Source organism: Lepus europaeus, chromosome 4, assembly GCF_033115175.1.
Source record: "Lepus europaeus isolate LE1 chromosome 4, mLepTim1.pri, whole genome shotgun sequence".
Lineage (NCBI taxonomy): Eukaryota > Metazoa > Chordata > Mammalia > Lagomorpha > Leporidae > Lepus > Lepus europaeus.
In genome coordinates this window covers 40,183,528-40,206,359 of record NC_084830.1, presented here as the reverse complement: position 1 = coordinate 40,206,359, position 22,832 = coordinate 40,183,528, and the positions used below count along the sequence as shown (strand labels likewise).

The 22,832-nt window shown below is 45.0% G+C and overlaps 1 protein-coding gene across 2 annotated transcripts in view; it reads left to right on the top strand.

The window, feature by feature from the left end:
- Positions 1-526: 526 nt before the first annotated feature.
- Positions 527-22,832, top strand: part of ATP6V1C1 (ATPase H+ transporting V1 subunit C1) — a 64,649-nt gene continuing 42,343 nt past the window's right edge. The window contains exon 1 of one of the 2 annotated variants that reach the window (XM_062188152.1): positions 527-691. The gene's annotated coding sequence lies outside the window, so the exon portion shown is untranslated. Of the gene's footprint in view, positions 692-910; positions 1,019-22,832 lie in introns of those variants that run through there. The other variant, XM_062188153.1, reaches the window with a different exon arrangement.

The window sequence follows — 22,832 nt, the reverse complement described above, 5'->3', positions numbered from 1 at the left end:
GCATCTACTTCTGATGCTCATCACACGCCACAGACACCGCTGGACCCGCACCAAGCTCTCGTGGCAAGAAGCGATTCGCCCCAGCAGGCAGTCCTCAAGACATCAGCACAACGACTGGCGCATGGCAGAAGGTCTATGGGTAGTTATGGGGTTAAGCTGAAGTGGACTGCAAGGATAATGTGACTTAGGGGAAGCGGACTCTTAGATTACTCAGAACGCGCGGCTGCCGATGTGGAGGAGCCCATATGTGGGCTGGACAGAAATTCTGTCCCGCAGAAACGTCTGGTCGCATTGGTAGGAGGGCGGCGGTGTCGTGCCCAAGCGGCGGGCCGAGCTCCGCCCGCGACCCTGCGAGCAGCGGGACACCCTACCCAGCCCGGGAGCAGCCGCCGGCCCCCGACTCCCGGATCTCCCGGGCTCCCCGCAGCCTCCCGGCCCCGCCCCTCTCCCGAGACCCGGCGGCGGCGGCGGCTGCGCAGTGGCGCGCGCGGTGGCGGAGCGGCGCGCGCCGGGTCAGCTGACTGCTCCGGCTGGCACGTGACTCAGTGTGTGGGCGCCGGGGTCTAGGAAGCCGTGAGGCCGGAGCTTAGGTCGGGGAGGGATGGAGCGCTGAGCCGTTAACGTCTGCCAGGCTGTCTGCCTCCGTTCCTGTACCTACCTGCTGCCGCTTCCTCGGTTGACACGTTCCTGGGTCAGTGAGCGATGGCTAGCCCGGATGGCGAGCACTGGCGAGGCCGGAGCTTGCGCTGCGGTCGCCGCCAGGGAGGGATGGGGGCGGGCGCGGGGGCCGAGGCCGGGGCGTTGTGGCTGGAGCTGCTTGCGGGGGGCGAGGGTGGTTCTGTCTGCTTTCCCTGCAACATGGGGCCTAAACTTCGTATGTGAAGGAAGAGGGAGGAGGGAAGGAGCGAGCAGAGGCGAAAAGGAGCGACACAGGGGGTCCGGGCCCTTTCTCGTGTGAGGGTCACAGCGAATCCGCGCCAGGTGGTTGAAAGCAGTGAAAGGTGACGGCGTGGCTCAGGTGAGGGTTTGGGATGGTGTGTAGGAGGTGCCCAGCGGGTGTACGCTCTTGGGTGGGAGTGGGGTCATGGCAGCTTATAGAACGTAGAAGCCGCTCCCTGCAGGCCGGGGACCCTCACAGAGGGCACACGGGCCCGATTGGCGGGAGGGAGAAGAGCCAGCCAGAGACTCAGACCATTTTTTTAGGAGTGTAGGGGAAGGGCAGGCCCAACAGATCCTGGAAAGGAACTTGTGGAGCGTCTCCTAAGGCAGCCCGAATCACCTGAGGATCAGAGGAGAAAGAGGAAGCTGATAGTCTTTTCAGAGGGAAAATGTAGTGTGTTAGGGGAAAGAGAGATTGTGGGGACAGCTCGGGACTCAGCCCCACTCGGGGTCCGGAGGAGTTCACAGCAGAGTTGGGGAGAAAAAGCCACACACCCAGCGAGTGCTAGGATCTGCGGCCCCATGTAATTATCAGAAAGAGCGTGCGAAGCGCTTTCAGAGTGTGGAGCAGGCGCCAAATATCCCGCAGGAAAGAAAACTGGAGTCGGATCTTGGCAAGCCAGTGGGGTTTTAGTAGGCCGAGGGGTACTTTCTAGGCTGGGAAGGCCCACAGGATTTGAAGGGAGAATCAAGGGGCCGGGGCGGGGGGAGTGCATCTGAGGTAGTGGGAAGTCCAGCTGTGGGTGGCTTTCCCTGTGGAAAATTAGGGGCTCCAGGAGGGGTCAGTCATGCGGACTCTTGAATGATAATCATTTACTTTCTCGTTCAACTCGTGTGTATTGAGCAAGTGCTGTACGACCAGTCCTGTGCTGAGGCTAGAGTTTAGAAAGCACACCTCCTGTCCGCAGCCCATTATAGTCAAGCCGAGGGGATGACTTTTTTGTTTTAAAGATTATTGTATTTGAAAGGCATTTATTTGTTGAAAAGCCGACAGACAGAGACAGGTGCAAGCGGAAGCCAAGAACCTGGAACTCCATCCGGGTCTCCCTTGTGGGTGGCAGAGGCTGCTTTTCCAGGCGCAGTAGCAAGATGCTGGATCAGAAGCAGAGCCTCTGGACTTGAACCAGAGCTCTGATATGGGATGCTGGCCTTGGCGGGGGTGGGGTGGGGGGGTGTGATTTTAATAATAATCATGCAAGTGTGAAATGTGCTGTGAAGGAATAAGAGCAAGTGATGTGAAGCCTGGAACATGGCCTTTATGGGAGATTTGGAGAATGCTTTGCTGAGCTTTGACCTAAGACTTCAAAAGAGGCTGAAGGGGAAAGTGAAGGTGTGAGTGGAAAGAACATTCTAGGCTAGGAGCCCAGCTTATGTCAGGGCCCTGAGATGTGGGAAGGGATAAAGCTTTTGAGAAAAGGGGCTGGTGCAGCTTTAACGGGGAGGGAACAGTGTGAGAGAGTCTGGTCAGGAAACAGGGCTTTTTTCCCTGGAAAGCAGAGGGAAACCACTGACGATGATAGACGGTGGAGTGAACCGGCCTGTGGCTTTGAAAAGATAATCTTGTGGAGACTATGGAAGGGGGCAAACATGAGTGAGGGGAGACTAGGTGAGGGGGCGTTGTTTGTAATTCCTTGTAGAGTTAAAAGTAGAGCCTTCTGTGTCCACTGAAGAATGAGAGAATGTCTAATTGTACTGACTTTAGTGGGCCTTAGGGGTTTCAAAAGGGAGACACTGATCAGACTGTTTGCACCCTTCACTAAGGGTAGATACAGCTGGTCCCTGAGCTGTTCTGGAGGATGTAGAGGGTCGTTCCGGGGTTGATGGGAGACTCCTCTGCCAAAATTTGTTTCAGCCTTTCAGATTTGTCCATATGTAATGCCATCTACAGAATGTCTTATGTTGAAATATAGCTAGTCAAGGAAAGAATCAGCTACCTGTCCTGTTTATTGTGTTCTCAGAGGTCTTTGACAGATGGAGGGTGAGAATGCTATCCATTCTAAACCCTTGGGACTAGGGACAGAGAGGTGAAGTGCCTTCTGTAAGCCTGGCGTAACTTGCATGGTCTTCTAAATGCTATGTATTCCTGCTGATTACCTACCCAGTACTTACCGCAATTTAGAGAGAAGGGGATTTTCAAAGTGCATCGTAATGTTGGATTCTACACTTCCAGTGAAGGTTTTCTTAGGTCAGCGCTAAGGGATTTGGCACTGGTGGACTGTTTAGGAACTGCTCATGTAACCTTTGGGTGAAGCCATTCAGTTGCAGTTAAGTTAAAGGAAATGGTGAGCAAAAAGGCGAGCTGCAAGTCTCGGGTTGTCCATCATGGCTCTTTGGGAACAAGCAAATTGTGAATGGTGCTGAAGACTAAGCCCGGGGATTGTGTCTCAGACCTCCTGGATCTTTTTCTTTTCTGGTATACCCTGCTGCAATCTCAGGAGACAGTGCTCAGGATCTAACTAAATGCTGAGAGCTAGCTGGTTAGTGTAATTCTGTTTTTAAAACTGAGCAAGAAATACTAATTTTTATTTTTGGTCTCATTTACATTCATTTTTTTACTACCTAAAAAGAAACTTTTAGACTGATTCTGTGATTATTTCCAAAACTTGTGTAGTAGTTCCCTGACCACAGAGCAATGGCAAAATAAACCTCTGCCAAAAGGCCTCCTCCTGGCCCACCAGTCCCTGTGCGATCTTTTGAATTTCCTTCTGCTTAGGAGTGACGGCAGCTGTGACTAAGTATTTCCTAGTTAAATTTGCTTTTGTACATATCCTGATCAATCTGCAGGATACATATTTTTTACCCTTTGGATGTGGAGTTATGTATCTTAGTTATAAATTCATGTTAGATCTCAATTTTGTCAGTGTTTTTAAGACATAATAGAGACCATTAACCTAGTACCCTTAGAAAGAAGCTCAGTGAACCAGGGCAGTCTAATGTTCCTGTTGACATGAGCAACCCTTGGAACTAGAATTTTCAAACTATATTTTTATTTTTTATTTTATTTTTTAAAGATTTATTTATGTGAAAATCAGAGTTACAAAGAAAAGAGGAGAGGCAGAGAAAGAGGAAGAGAGGTCTTCCATCCAGTGGTTTACTCGCCAATGGGCCGCAACGGCCGGAGCTGCACTAATCCAATACCAGGAGCCAGGAGCCTCCTTCGGGTCTCCCGCAAGGGTGCAGGGGCCCAAGGACTTGGGCCATCCTCTACTGCCTTCCCAGGCCATAGCAGAGAGCTGGATCGGAAGTGGAGCAGCTGGGACTCAAACCGGCGCCCATATGGGATGCCAGCGCTTCAGGCCAGGGCGTTAACCCATGGTTCAATTCAAACTATATTTTTAAATAAAGATTTATTTATTTGAAAGAGTGACACAGAGAGGGAGAGACAGAGATCTTCCATCTGTTAGTTCACTTCCCAAATGGCTGCAGTGGTAGGGATTGGGCCAGGCCAAAGCCAGGAAGCAGGAGCCAGGAACTCCATCCAGGTCTCCCACATGGGTGGCAGGGGGCCCAAGCACTTGAACCATTTTTCCCTTTCTTCCCCGGGCATTTAGCAGGGTGCTGGATGGAAGAGGAACAGCTGAAACTGGCACCTGCACTCCAATATGAGATGCCAGCATCCCACCGGGTGTTGCAGGTGCTGACTTAACCTGCTGGTTCACAGCGCGGGCCCCCAAACACTGTTCTTGATGATGAAACAATTCTTTTTGCAGTGGGAAATCTGGATGTGCTATGTGTTTATTGAATTAAAAACTGAGCCAGTTGGAAAAGAGCTGCTTTTGTGGTACTAGGATATGAAAGATGAGGGATGTTTGTATATGTGCTTTGAATTAAAATACCAGATAAATGCAAAAGATGTTCTATGAAAAGTGATTGGTGTATTTTCTGAGACATTTAGAGCAGATTATCAATGACTAGGAAGTTATTTGTAAATTAAGCTGATTAACAGGCAGATTAATTTTATCATGAAAAGTTTCCTTTTTGAAACAGCCTATAGATCGTTTATCTTTTTTGCACAGGTGCTCTTGGCATTTGGGGCAGGATTATTATCCCTTGCTTAGCTCCTGTCCACTAAATGACGATTAGTGGTTCCCGCGTGGGCACAACCTGAAATGTTCCATACATTTCCACTCTCCTCCTGGAGAAGAGTGGTACCATTTGGTTGCAAGACACATACGTGGTGCCATCATTTATTTGTTGGACAAGTGTTGGAAGACACAGAGATTCTGAATAATAATTTTAACAAACTAACATATAATTGAGTTCAGTTAATTTGAAACGTAGTTTTTTGGTGTTTTAATGTAACTACTATAAGACTACAGAATATATATATATATATACACACACACACACACACATATATATATATATATAATTTTTATTTATGTGAGAGAGAAAAAGAGTTTACATCTGCTGATTCACTCCCCAGATGTCTGAGAGGACCAAGGCTTAGCCGGGGCCAAACCCAGAGCTAGGAACTCAATTCTGGTCTCCCACTTGGGTGGTCACAACCCGACTGTTTGAATCATCCCTGCCACCTCCTGGGGTCTGCACTAGCGGGAAACTGGAGTTGAGCTGGAGGTGGATGTTGAACCAGACAGTCTGATTATAGAATACAAGTGTCTTAATCCATGTCTTAACTTCTGAAATGAATGCCCACTAAGAAATTGTACACTGCTTTAAGAGCTTGTTTGTTGCAAAACTTGCATGAATAACTCAGATTCCTTTCAGTTCCAATAAAATGTAGTCACTAATTGTATGTCCTTGGGCAAGTTATTTTATTAATTCTTCCCATGTCTGAAAGTGGGGATGTCACATGATAGCATCTACTTTGAAGGCTGAAGCACAAAATTGCTTAATATATTGAAGTGCTTATGGATATAGTGCACAGTACATATCCAGTTAGTGGTTGTCCTTAATGGTAAATAGTCTTTTTTTCCTCAAGATTTATTTATTTTTTTATTTGAAAGACAGAGTTACAGAGAGGCAGAGGCAGAGGAGGGGGAGTGGGAGAGGTCTTCCATCTGCTGGTTCACTCCCCAGATGTCTACAGTGGCTGGAGCTGGGCTGATTGAAAGCTAGGAGCCAGAGCTGCTTCCAGGTCTTCTATGTGGGTACAGGGGCCCAAGGACTCGGACCATCTTCTGCTGTTTTCCCAGGCCATAGCAGAGAGCTTGATCAGAAGTTGAGAAGCCGGGAGTCAAACTGGCTTCTGGGATGCCCACACTGCAGGCAGTGGCTTTACCAACTTTGCCACAGTGCCAGCCCCTGGTAAATATAGCCTTAAGCTTAGAGAGTCAAAAGTGGAGAAACTAACTTATTTTAAAAAATTAACTTAGCGGCCAGCACCGCGGCTCACTAGGCTAATCCTCCGCCTGCGGCACTGGCCCACTGGGTTCTAGTCCCGGTTGGGGCACCAGTTCTGTCCCGATTGATCCTCTTCCAGTCCAGCTCTCTGCTGTGGCCTGGGAAGGCAGTGGAGGATGGCCCAAGTTCTTGGGCCCTGCACCTGCATGGGAGACCAGGAGGAAGCATCTGGCTTCTGGCTTTGGATCAGCGCAGCGTGCCGGCCACAGCGCGGCCACTTGTGGGGTGAACCAATGGAAAAAAAAAAGGAAGACCTTTCTGTCTCTCTCACTAACTCTGCCTGTCAAAAAAATAAATAAAAAAGAGAGAGAGAGAGAAATTAACTTGATGAATGCATTGCATTCTTGATACCAGCACCTTCTAGCAGAATGTGCTGTTGTGGTTCAGTCACTGTTGTAAGTGACCATCCCCAAAGGAAAGGGAAGTAGTGTCTTGGGAGCCATGATTGTTTTAGGGAACCCCCTGGCATGGAAGGAATTGTTTGTTCCCTGGGTCACTGCTGAGTTGCCTGTGAAGAGGGAGCTTCTGGGAGCTGAGAACCCTCTGATGGTCACTATCAGTAGTAGGTGTGCTACAGTGTCTTCCTGGCTGTGTCTGCCAGGGCAATCAACTTTACCAGAAATTACTAGAAACTTCTAAACATTGTATTAAGAGTTACCTGTCAAACTCTAACCATGTTCCAATTTAGGATAGTCATATGCATGAAAGTAAGGCATTGCTTCTACAGATTTATTTCTAGTCAGCTATGGAATGAAAAGATGATAGTTACTTATATTAAATTCATCTATAAAAGATTAAATTCTCTTTCATATTTATACTTATGGCATGAAATTCAAGGATAATAGAGCACATAGAGGTTGGTTAAAAATAAAGTGCACTAAAGTTAAGGTTTATTTCATGAAGATACATGTTCTGATAATTTTAATATCTCATTCCTTATGAATCAAGGAAACAGTCCTTGAAAAGTAAAATCTGCCTTTTGGTTATTGGAAACACTTATATTATGAGTAAGCCTCTCCCACAGTCCCAATTAAGATGTTTCTGTTTGAAAGGATAAAACCTTTACATTCAACAAGGAAAGAGTTGTTCTTTTTATTTGTAAGGTGTTAGTGGTATCTGGGATAGGATGAGGTGGTTTTTAAAATGAATAGATTGTGATAACTGTTTTATACCGATCAGTTGTGTTACAAGTCGAAAGACACTGTGGCAAAAAAAAAAAAAAAAAAAAAAGACCTAAATGAAAGATCTCTGTGAGTGAGATCCCAGTGGAAAGAACTGGCCATCAAAGAAGGAGGTACCTTTCTCTGAAGGGAGGAGAGAACTTCCACTTTGACCACGGCCTTGTCTAAATAAGATCGGAGTTGGCAAACTCAAGAGGCTTCCAGAGCCTTGATAGCTCATGACAAGAGCCTCGGGTGATTATTGACGTCATAAATAAGAGTGTCAGTTGTTAAATCAACAACAGGAGTCACTGTGCACTTATTCCCCATGTAGGATCTCTGTCCTTAATGTGTTGTACTAAGTGAATTAATGGTATAACTAGTACTCAAACAGTACTTTATATTTTGTGTTTCTGTGTGGGTGCAAACTGTTGAAATCTTTACTTAGTATAAATTGATCTTCTTTATATAAAGATAATTGAAAATGAATCTTGATGAAGAATGGGATGGGGTCAAAAAAAAAAAAAAGGCTAGCACCATGGCTCAATCGGCTAATCCTCCGCCTAGTGGCACTGGCACACTGGGTTCTAGTCCCGGTCGGGGCGCCGGATTCTGTCCTGGTTGCCCCTCTTCCAGGCCAGCTCTCTGCTGAGGCCCAGGAAGGCAGTGGAGGATGGCCCAAGTGCTTGGGCCCTACACCCCATGGGAGACCAGGGGAAGCACCTGGCTCCTGCCTTCGGATCAGTGCGGTGTGCCGGCCACAGCGCGCCAGCCACGGCGGCCATTGGAAGGTGAACCAACGGCAAAGGAGGACCTTTCTCTCTATCTCTCTGTCTCTCACTGTCCACTCTGCCTGTCAAAAAAAAAAAAAAGAATAGGATGGGAGAGGGAGCGGGAGATGGGATGGTTGTGAGTGGGAGGGTAGTTATGGGGAGAAAAAAGCTGCTATAATCCAAAAATTGTACTTTGGAAATTTATATTTATTAAATAATTAAAGCTACAACTAAAATAAAAATGTGCAATTACTTATTAAAAAAAAATAAGCTGCTCTAGTAAACTCAAGACAGTCACCTCAGTTCTGAGAGGAATTAGTTCTAGACACCCTATGGACAGCAAAGTCTGTGAATGCTGAAGTCTCTAATATTAAAATGGCATAGTATTTGCATATAATTTATGTACATCCTTTTTCATACTTTAAATCATCTTCAGTTTACTTGCAATCTGTAATGTAATGTTGTGTAAGTAGTCATTATACTGTGTTTAAGAAATAATGACAAGGGCTGGCGCCGTGGCTTAACAGGCTAATCCTCTGCCTTGCGGCGCCGGCACACCGGGTTCTGGTCCCGGTTGGGGCACCGGATTCTATCCCGGTTGCCCCTCTTCCAGGCCAGCTCTCTGCTATGGTCCGGGAAGGCAGTGGAGGATGGCCCAAGTGCTTGGGCCCTGCACCCGCATGGGAGACAAGGAGAAGCACCTGGCTCCTGGCTTCGGATCAGCGTGATGCGCTGGCCGCAGCGGCCATTGGAGGGTGAACCAACGGCAAAAAGGAAGACCTTTCTCTCTCTCTCTCTCTCTCTCACTATCCACTCTGCCTGTCAAAAAAAAAAATAATAATAATAATGACAAGAAAACCACGTGTACGTTTTCAATATAGACACAATTTTTTCCTCAAATATTTCGCTTCTGTGATTGGTTGAATCCTCACATGGAGAACCTGTGGATGTGGAGGGCTGGCTGTTTTCAAGGGCTGACAAGGTAGTGGTTTTGTGTGCAGACCACCTTCTAGGCTTACTGTATTGCAGAAGGTAATTTCTGTGAAGGGTGATTGCATTTCAGAGACTGCAGTGTTGGTCTCTTAACAGCATTGACATCAGCTAAGTACTGTGGTACGGTGGAGACCTCAGCTGCTGCTGTCTTGGGTCAGGCCCTTACCTTCCTTCACAGAAGTGATGCCAGCAATCTCCTGCTCGGGCTGTCACTCCACCTTTCGTGTCGTTGCCATACTCATTGCTTTACTTTTTTTTTTTTTTTTAAATAATAGTTCTTGGGGAATGTCTTTCTGTGTCTGTCTGTCTTTCTTTCTTTCTTGATTTATTTATTTATTTATTTATTTGAAGGGCAGGATTACAGAGAGGGAGAGGAGAGAGGGGAGAGGGCCAGTCAGCCATCTTCCATCCACTGGCTCACTTCTCAAATGGCAACCAGGGCTGGAGCTGGGCCTATCTGAAGCCAGGAGCCTGGAGCTTTTTCCAGTCTCCCGCCTGGGTGCAGGGGCCCAAGGACTTGACAAGAGCTGGGTGGGAGGTGGAGTACCTGGGACTCTAACTGGCGCCCCTGTGGGATGCTGACACTGCAGGCGATGACTTTACCTGACTTTACCTGCCACGCCACAGGACCCCACAGTGCCAGCATACTGTTTTTGTTTTACATTCAAAACAGTTGTAGGAAATAATGCAGAGACCTCAGACTCTCAGAGTAGAGTATATAGTTAATCAAATCAGCAGTCTCAGAGTTGTAGACTCAGCTTTACTTTTCTCCTTTTGCTCTGCTCTTTCTTCCTCCCATTATGAAAAATAATTAACTGCTTTTTTTTAAAAAGCCAGCATATTTACTGCAACCAGACAAGATAGAAGTGTTTAAAAATTTGACCCTGTTTCCCTTGTGCCTCTACTATATTTTGCCAAGATCTCTCCTGCCTTGGCTTCTGCGTGAGATCTCTTCCCACTGCTTCCTGTCCCATCCCTGGACATCCTTGAAGACAAGACTAATTTTACTTATTTTGCTTCTTAAAGCCTACCACAGTTCTCTGAATTTAAGCACCCAAAACATTTTTGTGAGGCGAATGATATAACCATAAATTGCAAGCAGTTATAGTCAAGTAAGAGATGTGCAACAAAACACAAAATCAATGTCTGCTGTAATGCAGTTTGTTACGTGGGTTTACAGATGGGCTGAAGGACAAGTAGATGGAATTAGTTAATGGGTTTGGTGCATGGGTGGACTTAGTATGGAAAATGGTATTGCTAAGGGACGCTTGAGTTGATTTAAACAGGCGGAGTTTTCTGTGTGTGTGAAATGGACCGTCTGAATAGAGGCAAAGTAGGAAAGGAAACTAAGGGCAGGCCTGAGGTCAAGATGGAGCGAGAGCTCAGGAAGACTGTAAGGATGAGGCAGAAAAGCACAGATAAAGACACTGCTTAGGAGGACAATGAAGATGGGTTTTATTTCCAAGAAAGAAGCAGGAGTAGGGGCATATGTATTAACAAGTTATTCAGCCTTCTGTTACCTGGAGAGGAACTTTTTGAGGAAAAAGTCTTGGGACTTATTTGGGACTCCATACTGTGGTCACAAAGCTGCCTGTTACTTGTACATAAGGAATTTAAAATCCTTTGTATTCTGTCCTTCATAAAGTAAATAAAACTGGACATTCTTGAGCAAAGCCTGCACTTAACCCAGATTTCATTTTGTTCTATATTTGATTTTGTATATTGCCATGGACTTATTATTTTTAACATTTATTTATCTAAAAGGCAGAGTTAGAGGAAGAGACAGAGATCTTCCATCCACTGGGTTACTCCCCAAATGCCCGCAGTGGCCAGGCCAAAGCAAGGAGCTTGGAATTCTATCTGGGTCTCCTCTATAAGTGGCAGAGATCCAAGCACTTGGGCCATCTGCTGCTGCCTTCCCAGGTGCGTTAACAGGGAGCTAGATCAGAAGTGGAGCAGCCAGGACTTGAACTCACACTCATATTGGATGCAAGCGTCACAGGTGGCACCTTAACCCACTGCCACAATGCCGGCCCCAGACTTATTTTCTAAGTTTGTTAACTACCATCAGAAGCATGCAAAAAAATGAGTGATATATTTGTTTTGATATTGCATAGAGCAGAAATCATTTGTGTATTATAGAACTAATAATACTGTGTGGTTCTTGATACTGAAGATTTAGCCATATTATTAAAGAGTATTGCCATTTCTTATAACATTGAACTCACTATATAATAATGGGAATTCCTGTCTTAGTACAGTGGGTCTGAAACCTGGTTGATCATCTCAGTTAGCTGAAGGACTTACCAAGAAAACTGGAAAAGAGAGTCCTGGGCCTCACCCACTTTATATTCAGAGAATGAGTATAGGAGCAGAAGATCCTGGATATCGTAATCCAGTCCTCTCATTTAACAAATAAAATTTATTTAGACAGTGATATGCAGAATTAGAATTAGATTCCAGTCTTCATATTCTAAGCGCAGTGGTCTGGCCGTTGCGTCATGCTTCCTGGATGTAGCATTTGGTTTCCCTCTGGCTGTAATTCCCAGTGATATAAAAAGAATATTTACCAACCTTGATCTCACGCTTCAGCCGTAGCTCTCATTAATCAGCTTTGTTCTTCTAGTTTGTTATCTCCAGGCTTCTTTATTATGATGTCGTTTAGTGGTCTCTAAACTTCAGTGTTTTCAAGTATAAGGAACCTGCCCTAATAAGGGTGTTTGGTGGCGGGTGGGTGGGGGGTGGGGTGTGGGGTGGTTTAATTCATCATTGAGAACTAAGAATATACAGAAAGAATAAAAATAAGCTTTCATAATGCACTCCCAAGAGGTAATCATTTATAGCTCTTATAGCCTAATGTTTATATCTATGCATATCCTTATTTACTTTGTTAAAGTAGGCTTAGCTGGGCCAAAGGATATTCACATTTTGATAAATAGTGCTAAATTGCCTTGCAAAAATGATCCTTTAAAAAAAAAAGATTTATTTGTTTATTTGAAAGAGCAAGGTGGGTGGGGAAGGGAGGGAGAAAGATCTGTCTTCTATTTGTAGGTTCATTTCTCAAATGGCCACAATAGCCAGGACTGGGTCAGGGTGAAACCAGGAGACAGGAATTCCATTCATGTCTCCCACATGGGTGGCGGGGGTCTAAGTACTTATGCCATCCTCTGCCTTCCTGCATAGCAGGAAGCTGGATCAGAAGTAGAACAGCTGGAATTGAACCAAGGGGCAGCTTAACCTGCTTTACCACAGCACTGGTGCCATCTATCTTTTCTTTCTTAATCCTCCTTCCTTCCTTTCAGATTGATTTATTTATTTGAAAGGCAGAGTTAACAGTGAGCCGAGATCTTCCATCCATTAGTTCACTCCTCAAAAGGCTGCAATGGCCACAGCTGGGCCAGGCCAAAGCCAAGAGCTTCTTCCAGTTCTTCCACGTGGGTGCAGGGGCTTAAGCACTTGGGCCATCCTCTGCTGCTTTCCCAGGCACATTGACAGGGAGTTGGATCAGAAGTGGAGCAGCCAGGACTTGAACCAGTGCCCAAATGGGATGCATCACAGGTTGTGGCTTAATCTTGTACACCACAATGCCAGCCCCTAAACTGCAGAATTTTCTTGGGCATGCCAGTGGTATAAAATTATTTTGGTTTATTAAATATATATATATATATATATATTATATGATAGAATATATCTAAAATATATTTTAGATATTTTGTTAATGATGACAAGTTATTATAGCTTCATTAATGCTTTTAAGTGAATTTATATTTTACCAATCAAGATGGCTCACTTTTTCAAATCAAGGGCTTGTGTATAAATGGGGGAGGCATTTATTCAAGCTGTGGTTTTGTTTTTTTTTTTTGTAGATCTATTTATTTATTTATTTGAGTTACAGAGAGTCAGAGAGAGAGAGAGACACAGAGAGAGAGAGAGAGAGAGAGGGAGGGAGGGAGGGAGGGAGAGATAGGAGGAGGGAGGAGAGGGAGAGGTCTTCCTTCTGCTGGTTCACTCCCCAGATGACTGCAATGGCTGGAGCTGCGCCAGTCCGAAGCCAGGAGCCAGGAGCTTCTTCCCAGTCTCCCATGTGGATACAGGGGTCCTAGCATTTGGGCCATCTTCTGTTGCTTTCCCAGGCCATAACAGAGAGCTGGATTGGAAGTGGAGCAGCTGGGAGTCGAACCAGTCCCCATATGGAATGTCGACACTGCAGGCTGCAGCTTTACCTGTTACACCACAGCACTGGCCCCTCAAGCTATATTGTTTTTAAAGATTTATTTTTTATTTACTTGAAAGGCAGAGTTACAGACAGAAGAGGAGACAGAGAGATCTTCCATCAGTTGGTTCACTCCCTAGATGGCCACAACGGCTGGGGTGGGCCAGGCCAAAGCCAAAGCCCAGAGCTCAGCGCTTCTCTGAGTCTCCCACATAGATACAGGGGCCCAAGCACTTGGGCCATCTTCCACTGCTTTCCCAGGCCATAGCAGGGAGCTGGATTGGAATTGAAGCAGCTGGGTCTTGAACCAGCACCCATATGGGATATGCTGGTATTAAGGTGGAAGTTAACCTGCTATGCCACAATGCTGCCCCCCCCCCCAGCTGCATTCTTTTACCCCAAGAAACCTTTTATTTAAGGTATAAAAACTTCATGCATTTCATAAATATACCTTTAGGAACATAGTGATAGTGATTCTTCTCACCGTACCTCCCCTTCTACCTCCACTCCCACACTTCTTCCTCTTCCCTCTCCTATTCCCATTCTTATTTTTACTAAGACCTGTTTTCTTTTCTTTCTTTTTTCTTTTTTCTTTTTTTTTTTTTTTTTTACAATTTATTTATTTATTTGAAAGTCAGAGTTACAGAGAGAGAGGAGAGTGGGGGGGGGGGGACATCCATCCGATGGTTCACTCTCTGGTTGGTTGCAATGGCCGGAGCTGCACCGATCTGGTGCCAGGAGCCAGGAGCTTCCTCCAGGACTCCCATGCAGGTGCAGGGGCCCAAGGAGTTGGGCCATCTTCCACTGCTTTCCCAAGCCACAGCAGAGAGCTGGATTGGAAGTGGAGCAGCCGGGTCTTGAATCAGCACCCATATGGGATGCTGGTGCTTCAGGCCAGGGCTTTGACCCGCTGCACTACAGCGCTGGCTTCTAAGACCTGTTTTCAATGAACTTTATACACAGAAGGTTAACTCTATGCTAAGTAAAGAGTTCAACAAATAGTATGAAAAACTGTTCCTCAACAGTTTTTTGATTCTTGTTTTGATTTCTTCTGTGACCCACTGTTCATTCAGGAGTATGTTGTTTAGTCTCCATGTGTTTGCATGTTTTAGAGACTCTTAAATGTTGATTTCCAGCTTCATTCCATTGTGGTCAGAGATGATGCATGTTGATCTCGATTTTTTTGAATTTACTGAGGCTTGCTTTATGGCCCCGCCTGTGGTCTATCCTAAAGAAAGTTCCATGCACTGGTGAGAAGAATGTGTATTTTGCAACTGTAGGTAAAAAAGTTTTGTCAATATCGGTTAGGTCCATTTGGTCTATGGTGTCAATTAACCATAGTCTCCTTGCTGATTTTCTATCTGGTTGAAATGTCCACTGCTGAAAGCAGGGTATTGAAGTCCCCCAATACTGTTGTATGGGAGTCTGTGTCTCCTTTTAGATCTATTAACATTTCTTTTATTTACTTATTTATTTTTTTTTGACAGGCAGAGTGGATAGTGAGAGAGAGAGAGAGAGACAGAGAGAAAGGTCTTCCTTTTTGCCGTTGGTTCACCCTCCAATGGCCGCCGTGGCCGGCGCATTGTGCTGATCCGAAGGCAGGAGCCAGGTGCTTCTCCTTGTCTCCCATGCGGGTGCAGGGCCCAAGCACTTGGGCCATCCTCCACTGCCTTCCCCGGCCACAGCAGAGAGCTGGCCTGGAAGAGGGGCAACCGGGATAGAATCTGGCGGCCCGACCGGGACTAGAACCCGGTGTGCTGGCGCCGCAAGGCGGAGGATTAGCCTGTTAAGCCACGGTGCCGGCCAACATTTCTTTTAAATAGCCAAGTACCTTCTAATTAGGTGGATATATATATATATTTATTTATTTATTATTCAAGCTGCATTTTTTTTTTTTTGGACAGGCAGAGTTAGAGAGAGAGACAGGGAGAAATTACCAAAGCAGTACTTGCTGATTGTGCTGCATTCTTCATAACCACTGCATTACTTCAGTCTTTCAGGCTAGACTTACTGAATTTTTGGTGTTCATTTCTTGTTAATCCTGTTCTCTAAGCATGTGGCTGAGAGAGGCTGGGAGGTTGTGGCTGAATCCCTGCACAGAAACAAACAGCAATTAGATAGTAAACCCCAAAGCTCATGAATAGTAATGGCATAATACATACGACAAAACTAGATGAGACTTCAGTGTCTAGCTATGGAGCAGGAACTGGTGGCACACTGGTTTTCCCACCATAAACACGTGCTAACTTGGACAAGATATTTAAAAACTTCCAGACAATGGACAACAAGCAGTACAGGAACTGAGAGGAAACAAATGAAGTGAGCTTTATAATCCTGCCAGTTTTCTCCCTGTAGATGCTTCAGTGTGGTTTAGGAAGGGGAAACTCAAGCAAAGCACGCTGGTCTTGAAGAGTTGAGGAGATTAGGTTTGGAGGAGGTTTATCTAGCTAGAATTTGCAGGTTGGATTGGCCGAGAGAGGGATCTAGGCAGAGAAATAAACACCATAAACCTGGTATAGAGGTCTTTGCAGGCATCCAGCAGAGAATGACCAGAGCATTTTAAAATGAACAATGCCATGGAGTGGGCATTGTGGCATAGCAGGTTAGGTTGCCACTTGGGACATCCATATCCCATATCAGAATGCTGGTTTCGAGTCCCACCTACTCTGCTTCCAATCCAGCTTCCTGCTAAAGTACATCCTTGGAGACAGTAGATCATGGCTCACATGTTTGAGTCCCTGCCACCCATGTGTGGCTGGAGCTTTGGCCTAGCCCAGCCCCAGCTTTTGCTGGCATTTGGGAAATGAACCAGTGGATCGAAGATATCACGTACTTACTTGCTCTCTCTCTCTCATGTAGATAAAAATAAATTTTTAAAAGATTTATTTATTTGAAAGAGTTACACAGAGGAGAGGCAGAGAGAGAGAGGTCTTCCATCTGATGGTTCATTCCCCAGTTGGCTGCATCGCCCAGAGCTGCGCTGATCTGAAGTGAGGAGCCAGGAGCTTTTTCCGGGTCTCCCACAGGGGTGCAGGGCCCAAGAACTTGGGCTGTCTTCCACTGCTTTTCCAGGCCATAGCAGAGAGCTGGATCGGAAGTGGAACAGCCAAGTCTTGAAGCAGCGCCCATATGGGACACCAGCACTTCAGGCCAGGGTGTTAACCTGCTGCGCCACAACACCGGCCCCCAAAATAAATTAATGTAAAATAAAATGTATAAATCTCACAGGGAAGGAGGGGACATGAATTCTGACCAGAAAGAGGGGAGAGATCCTACTGAATACCTAGGACATTAGTGGGATTCCCAAAAAGTGAGACCTTGGTAGTAGAGCTGACTTAGCCTTTTTTTTTTTTTTTTTAAGATTTATTTATTTATTTGAAAGTTTGGAGTTACACAGAGAGAGAAGGAGAGGCAGAGGCAGGGGGAGAGAGAAAGAGAGAGAGGTCTTCCATCCTCTGGTTCACTCCCCAGTTGGCCACAACAGTTGGAGCTGTGCCAATCCGAGCCAGGAACCAGGAGCTCCTTTCTGGTCTCCCTTGCGGATACAGGGGCCCAAGGACTTGGGCCATCTTCTACTGCTTTCCCAGGCCATAGCAGAGAGCTGGATCGGAAGAGGAGCAGCTGAGACACGAACCGGCGCCCATATGGGATGCCGGCACTGCAGGTGGTGGTTTTACCAGCTATGCCACGGTGCCGGACCTCCTGACATAGCCTGAAAGTACAGCCTTAGGCCCATCCTAATGATGTGTAGAAACAAGCCTTGACTATTTGGATTATATTAGAAGTACTGTCAAGATGTGACATGGTACTAAATTTTAAGTTTCTATAATGGAAAATGCTATTAATACAAATGTTTGAGAATTAAAAAGTCTAATGATCTTGTGTTACTAGACATGATAGTTATCTTAATGAGAAAGCCCCAGAGGCTTAAAGGGTTAAATACTTGTAAAATCCTACAGGTGCTTTCAAAAATACTGTGAAGTAAGCAAGTGCCTCTTGTTGGTTGATGAGTTTATAATTTTAAACATGGCAACTTAAAGTATTTTCTCATCCACAGTTATATATGATTTCCTGCTCATAAAACTAAAGCATTGTTGGTTCTGTGTTTAGCTGTCCTCCTATAGGTTCCTATGGACTTTTTCCAGCCACTTCTATTGTATTCAGTACTTTGGGATGGCTCTGTAAACAGATGAAGCCAATAATGTATTAACAGTACCAACTGAGAGAAAGTATAGTTTACTGAGGTTACTAAAAACAAAAAGCAATTCTAATCAATTGGCAATCTATGAAAAGAGTTAAAGATTTTAAAAGCTATTATTAAAATTGCTATATTGGTCTATTATGTTATATGTGTGTACATATTGTATGTCCACATGGGAGAATTTTATTAAGAGTTTTATTTTAAATGGCTTATAGATAAGATTGTCCATAAATTTAAGCTGCTAAAATTAATCAAAGATACATTTTAATTCGTGTGACCTGAATCTCTGCATCATATGTTTTATACTTGTTGGTAGAAAGAAACCAAAAACATTTTATATGGTTGTGCTTAAGTTTACTGGTTAAACAAACTATACCATGTTAGATATTTAAGAGGTGTTCTCAAATACATGATTTTTAAAATTTATAGAAGGCATTGGACCTTCTGGTAAATGTTTTCTTAAGTTGTTGTCTAATGGTTGAAACTGTTTACTAAGTATTCATGTAATATTACTATTGTCAGCAAGCGATCTAGGACTTGCTCCCTCATTTTTCTATTCTAAGCCCAACTTGTTCTTTCATTTCTCTATTCTCCTCAAGGTAGGAAACTAATTCTATTATGAAGGAATCTGTAGGACGCACAATTTAATCTTTAGACCTTATAAAAGAGATGGCTAACATTTTTCTGTAATAGCATAGCCAAAATAAGAGCTTAAATAATAATCTCATAGCTAGATTTACTTCGCCATCAGCGAAGTAAACAGTAAATAGAAAAAACCTCCCTTTCAGACCAAAGGGAAAGAAAGTTTTTAAGTGAGAATATAATTTTCCTCATGGGCATTGTCTACCTTAGAAAAACTACTACAGAACATGCCTGTGACTATAGACTTGTAGTTCAGGCCACCGAAGATTAGAGATGGGACTTGGGCACTCCCTTGACTTGCATCCTCTGGTCTACTTTAACAAAAACCAGGAGGAAAAGAAAGCTAGGCATCAGAAGCAAAGGGTGGCAGGCCTATTAATGGCTGATCTGTACAGTGATCTGCCCTCAAGGAGACCCAACAGGCCAGTCTACTGCAGTGGCTTTCAAAGTGGTAAGCCTGGGCTTCAGCAGAAGTCAACTTGTGAAGAGCCCTGGCAGCTCTGCCAAGAGTTGGATCACTGGAAATGGACCTGCCCTGGAGTCGAAGGATGCCCAGGTCAGAGCCACAGATCTTACTGGCTCTAAGCTGAAAAGCCCTTCACTCAGCCCAACTTCCAAAGTGACCACTGCAGCTGAGGGGATGGCCAAGTAGGGTCAGCAACATTTCAGGCAGAACTGTAAATTTCTTGTTAGAGATGCCACCTGCCTTTACCTGGCCAGCTCTCCTCCCAGGCCAGCTAAGTAATGAAAGTCAACGGAGTGCCTTCCCCTAGGAGGTTCACACCTCCCTTAGGATATACCCCATGTGAAGAGATAGATAGGTCTGGGCCTCTTAACTTACAAGGCCTAAAGCCCACCAGATTATTATCAAGCCCCTTCTGTCAGGTTCTATTTGCCTCTCAATCAGAAACTTAATTGTAGCTTAGCACCTTTCTTAGCTCCTCTAATAATGACTCTGTCCTTTGTTCTAGACCCTGTCTAGCGCACTTGGGCCTCATTCCTTTGTAATCATAACCTCTACTCTACCTCCAGTGGCTCTACTCCCAACCTGTGTGTACTGATGGTCCTCTTCCCCACTTAATGCTGTATAATTGTTCAAACCTGGTAAATGCCACTCTTAGGATCATTGATTACTATCCTCACCCTGTCTTTTATGACCTTGTCTAAATATGATCAGAGTCGGCAAACTTGGAAGGCTTCCTTAGCCTTGGCAACTCATGATGACAGCCTAGGGTGGTTACTGGCGCCATAAACTAGAGTGTCAATTTGTTGGGTCAACAACAGGAGCCACTGTGCACTTGCTCCTCATGTGGGATCTCTGTCCTTAGTGTGCTGTACATTTTGATATAATGCTATAACTAGTACTCAAACAGTATGTTTCACTTTGTGTTTCTATGTGGGTGCAAACTGTTGAAATCTTTACTTAATATATGCTAAATTGATCTTCTGTATATAAAGAGAATTGAAAATGAATCTTGATGTGAATGGAAGGGGAGAGGGAGCGGGAGAGGGGAGGGTTGCAGGTGGGAGGGAAACTATGGGAGGGGGAAGCCATTGTAATCCATAAGCTGTACATTGGAAATTTATATTCATTAAATAAAAGTTAAAAAAAAAAAAAAAGAAGCCTTGAGTAGGTCAGACTGATCATCATGTAACTTAACTGTCAGCTGGGGCAAAGTGCAACACTCTTGAAGACAGTAAAATCAATGACAGTGTAACATCGCAAATTGTAAATAGTGCTCAGGGATTTTAACAGAAAACAGCATACTGAGGAAGAAATGGAAGTTTTATCAAATGACATTAAAAGCACAAAAATACATCTGAAGTGAAATAGTCACTAAATAAAATTAACAGCAAAGACCGCCCAACTAGAAGATATAGCAAGAGATTGACCAGGTTGATGCACAGAAAGAAACAATAGAAAAAATGGATTGAGCTCAGTGACTGTGGGACAATGTCAAGTAGCTTAATGTAGCATGTATGGTTTTGTCTCAGAAGAAGGGAGAACAGAAAAAATGTATTTGAGTAGTGGCTGAAAAATTTCCAAGTTTCATGGAAACTGTAAACACAGCTCCAAAAAGCTCAGTGGACTCCAAGTAGGATAAAGACTTGTGAGTTTGGGACAGGCACATTTTTCAGGTGCCACAGAAAGCTCTGTTATAAAAGAAAAAATATATCAGATTTTGGCAGAATTGAAAACTTCTATTCAAAAGTACATTTAAGAAAAAGCATGCCATTAACTGAGAGAAAATGTTAAAACATACATACACATTGGGGCTGGCACTGTGACGTAGAAGGCTAAGATTCTGTGTGTGGCACCAGCATCCCATATGGATGTCAGTTTGTGTCCCGGCTGCTCCTCTTCTAATCCAGCTCTCTGCCTATGGCCTAGGAAAGTGGTGGAATATGGCCCAAGTGCTTGGGTCCTGCACGTTAGTGGGAGACCTAGAAGAAGCTTCTGGCTCCTGGCTTCAGATTGGCTCAGCTTGGGCTATTGTGACCATTTGGGGAGTGAACCATCGGGTGGAAGCCCTTTCTGTCTGTTTATCTCTTTCTCTGTCTGTAGCTCTAATCTTAAAAAATAAAACAAACAGGCCGGCGCCGTGGCTTAACAGGCTAATCCTCCGCCTTGCGGCGCCAGCACACCGGGTTCTAGTCCCGGTTGGGGCGCCGGACTCTATCCCGGTTGCCCCTCTTCCAGGCCAGCTCTCTGCTATGGCCCGGGAAGGCAGTGGAGGATGGCCCAAGTCCTTGGGCCCTGCACCCGCATGGGAGACCAGGAGAAGCACCTGGCTCCTGGCTTCAGATCTGTGCGATGCGCCGGCTGCAGTGGCCATTGGAGGGTGAACCAATGGCAAAAAGGAAGACCTTTCTCTCTGTCTCTCTCTCTCACTGTCCACTCTGCCTGTCAAAAACAAACAAACAAACAAACAAATCACATACACACAGTTGCAGGCATTTAGTGTGAAGAAACAGTATCAAGATCATATTAAAAACTACTTAATAATAAAGCAACTAAAAAAATTGGAAATACTTGAAATTTCATGAAAGAAGAGGTCATTTATAAATGTTTGAAATGTGAAAAGATACTGAACTTCATTAGTCATCATGGATATGCATCATGGAAGATAACCCCAGTAACCTACTGGAATATCTAAAAAGACTGAGAACACCAAGAGCCATGGAGCACGTAGAACAACTGGAGCTTGTATAATTTGCTAATTGGGAATATATAATGTTATATTTAGTTTGGAAAACAATTTAGCAGTTTTTTATAAAGTTAAATACATACTAAACATTCAACTTAGTAATTTCAGTTATAGGGGCTGATATTGGGTGCATCGGTTCAGACACCACTTGGGATGTCTGCATCCTATATTGGAATCCTTGGGTTTGAATCCTGGCTTCACTTCGAGTCCAGCTTCCTGCTAATACGCACCCTGGAAAACAGCAGATGATGGCTCAAGTACTTGGGCCCCTGCCCTGCATGTGGTAGACCTGGAATGAGTTCCAGGCTCCTGGCTTCAGCCTGACCCAGCTCTGGCTGTTGCAGGCATTTGGAGAGTGAACCAGCAGATGGACTATCAATCTCTGTCACTCTCGCTCTCTGTTTCTTTTCCTTTCAAATAAAAATAAATAGGAGGCCGGCGTCGTGGCTTGCTTGGTTAATCCTCCGCCTGCGGCGCCGGCATCCCATATGGGTGCCGGGTTCTAGTCCAGCTCTCTGCTGGTGGCCTGGGAGGGCAGTGGAGGATGGCCCAAGTGCTTGGGCACTTGTACCCCCCCATGGGAGACCAGGAAGAAGCACTTGGCTCCTAGCTTCAGATCAGCGCAGCGCCGGCCGTAGCAGCCATTTGGGGAGGGAACCAAACAGAAGGAAGACCTTTCTCTCTGTCTGTCTCTCTCACCGTCTATAACTCTACCTGTCAAATGATAAAAAAAAAAAAAAAGAAAAAACTCTACTTGTAGATGTTTATACATGAGAAAAACATCTTTATTTTTTTAAAGAAAGATTTATTATTTGAAAGTCAGAGTTACAGACAGGCAGAGGCAGAGAAAGAGGAGTCTTTCATCTGCTGACTCACTCCCTAGATGGCTGCAACGGCCAGAGCTGTGTCTATTCGAAGCCAGAAGCCAGGAACTTCTTCCGGGTCCTCCACACGGGTGCAGGGGCCCAAGGACTTGGGCCATCTTCTACTGCTTTCCCAGGCCATAGCAGAGAGCTGGATTGTAAGTGGAGCAGCTGGGACTCGAACCGGTGCCCATAAAGGATGCTGGCACTGCAGGCGGCGGCTTTACCTGCTACGCCACAGTGCCAGCCCCAGAGAAAAATACATCTTCACAAAAAGATTTTTGGAGGAGTGTTCACAGTGTACCTTCCTTTGTAATAGCCCCAAACTAGTAACAATCCAAATGTGCATCAATAGGTGATGGGTGAACTATAGTGTATTCGTGCCATGGAATACTAAGTAATGAATCAGAATGAACCAGTACAAAATGGACAGATTTCCAAGACATGCTGAGCAAGAGAGGCCGGATACAAAGGG